At 43.6% G+C, this 2566-nt stretch overlaps 1 pseudogene; it reads right to left on the reverse strand.

The window, feature by feature from the left end:
* Positions 1-1580: 1580 nt before the first annotated feature.
* Positions 1581-2060, reverse strand: LOC100427549 (centrosomal protein of 19 kDa pseudogene; annotated as a pseudogene).
* Positions 2061-2566: the final 506 nt, after the last annotated feature.

Genomic DNA, 2566 nt, shown 5'->3' on the forward strand with positions numbered 1-2566 from the left:
TAACCTTGCTAAATAAAGATCTTCTCTTGTAGATCCAAAGTCATGAGTAGGCCTAAACCGGCAGTACCTATTGTTCATTTATGGTAGGAGGATTTCCCATTTTATAAAAAAACATATTATTTCTGGGAGGAGGTTCAGGGCTTCAGAATGTCTTCAGTGTATATTTCCTGATACCCAAGGGCCGGAATTCCCCTTCTGTCCATCAAGTAGCAGCTACTTGCAGCTGCAGGGCATTTTGCAGAGGCTTCTCCAGAGTTAAATACACAAAAAGATAATTCCCTGGTAGCCAAATATGGCCCCTGTATTAGCCCATTCTCACTCTGCTATGAAGACATAGCTGAGACTGTGTAATTTATAAAGGAAAGAGGTTTAGTTGACTCACAGTTCCACATGGGTGGGGAGGCCTCAGGAAACTTACAATCATGGCAGAAGGGGAAGAAAACATGTCCTTCTTCACATGGCAGCAGCAAGGAGAAGTGCCGAGCAAAGGTGGAAAAAGCCCCTTATAAAACCATCAGATCTTGTGAGAACTCACTCACTATCATGAGAATAGCGTAAGGGTAAACACCCCCATGATTTAATTACCTCCCACCGGGTCCCTCCCACGATGTGTGAGAATTATGGGAACTACAATTCAAAATGAGATTGGGTGGGGACACAGTCAAACCAGATCACCCCCACACCCCAATCTTGTCAAACTATAATTTACTTACTGTTATATATATGTGTGTGTGTGTGTGTGTGTGTATATATGATATATAAAAATATATCTTATTTCTTATCTCTTTATTATCTCTCCTCCCCTTCTTTTCAGTTGCTGTTCTCTAGAATCCTACACAAGCTTCTACCCAAATACTACCATTTCAAGGGGCAGTAAAGTCCTTCATTAAAGGACAAAGTCTTCCTTTGCTTTTCTACTCTACAGTCATCTAGGCTCTGACCTTCTTTAGTCATTATCAAGTATCTGGCTCTAATCTTTTGGTTGCCCAATATTGCTAATTAGCTTTTCACAAGTTTCGATATCCTCCAATTAGATGATAAGCTACTTAAAGGCGTGTGCAGTGGCTCGTGCCTTTAATTCTAGCACTTTGGGAGGCCGAGGTGGACAGATAGCTTGCGTCCAGAAGTTTGAGACAAGCCTGGGTAACAAGGCAAAACCCCATCTCTACAAAAAAACAAACAACAACAACATCAACAAAATTAGCCGAGTATGGTGGTGCACGCCTGTAGTCCCAGCTACTTAGGGGGCTGAGGTGGGAGGACTTCCTGGGCCCAGGAAGTGGGGGCTGCAGTGAGCTGAGATCTCGCCACTGCATTCTAACCTGGGCAACAGAGAAAAACCCTGTCTCAAAAAAATAAAAAAAAAAAAAGTATTCCATTTTTCCTATTTTCCTCCTGCACCTACATGGTAGATGCTCTAAATGTCCTGGTTTTGAAAAGTAACATAGTCAATCCCCTTATGACTCAACATATACATTTTAGTGTTCTCTAAAGATTTTTCTAGAACCAATGTATGTTATTTATATAAACATGAATATTCTGCTAGCCCAATAAATCTTTCGGGTGTTTCGTATCAGAACTCATGAGCTGACTGTGTCCAAGCCACAGGACTGCAGATATTCATCCTGTGGGATTTTGACCTCAACGTCATAAACAAAATTTGGATCATTCTTCTTCTGATTTTTCTCAAAAAGTTCATCCATGATGCTCTTCCTTTTGGCAAGCTCCTTGTTATCTGGTAAGTTCAGGTCTTTTTCAGGATCAATGGTTGTTTCTGGTCGAATTTGTCCCATCGTTTCTGCCAAACTCTGCCCCGACAAGTAACCTCGTAAAATACTGGAAAGCTTCTCTAGATGCCTCAGGAATCCTTGTTATGGGTAACTCTCGTGTCGTGGGTTATTCTTTAACTGTTCAGCCACTTGGGTGCAACCTGAAAACTTCGAAAACTTTTGAACTGGCAGAATGTGTGAGCGAATTCTCCCCTTGATCTCATTCTCGTAGATGAAGACACTAGCTGGAGGCTAGAATCAGATCCCATACTTCCTGGCAGTGCACCTCATTCCCACACACACTTCAGAGGATATCGGAGGAAATCTGATGAAAATGCATAAGTTGCATAATGACTTCCCGCCTTGGAAAACTACAGAAAGGGCATCTTCTTCTGCAGACCAACATCTATACTGCCAGGAAGGGGCTGCTCCCACCCAACAGCAATGCAAAGAGGAGCACCTAAGTCGACTTTGAGGCTGGGCAGAGCCTGGTACTGCAAGAAGAGGCAATGGCCACAGTCCTACTGACGTGGCCGGGTGAACTCCCTGGAAGTAGAGGTGGGGCCGGCACAGGGCACCATATGCTGGCTCCCATGATGGCATGTAGGGGTTCAGAGTCCTGAAGGGCACTGGTTGAGCTGTTTCCACAGCAACACCCAGGGCTCACCAAAATTCACCCGTTCTAAGTGTACAGCTCAATGAGTTTTGTGACAGTATACAGTACATAGTCACGCAACCACCACTTTCTATATTCGAGAAATAGAACGTGTCCATTCTTGGAAAAAGCCCCTTGTGCC

Source organism: Macaca mulatta, chromosome 12 (genome assembly GCF_049350105.2).
Source record: "Macaca mulatta isolate MMU2019108-1 chromosome 12, T2T-MMU8v2.0, whole genome shotgun sequence".
Lineage (NCBI taxonomy): Eukaryota > Metazoa > Chordata > Mammalia > Primates > Cercopithecidae > Macaca > Macaca mulatta.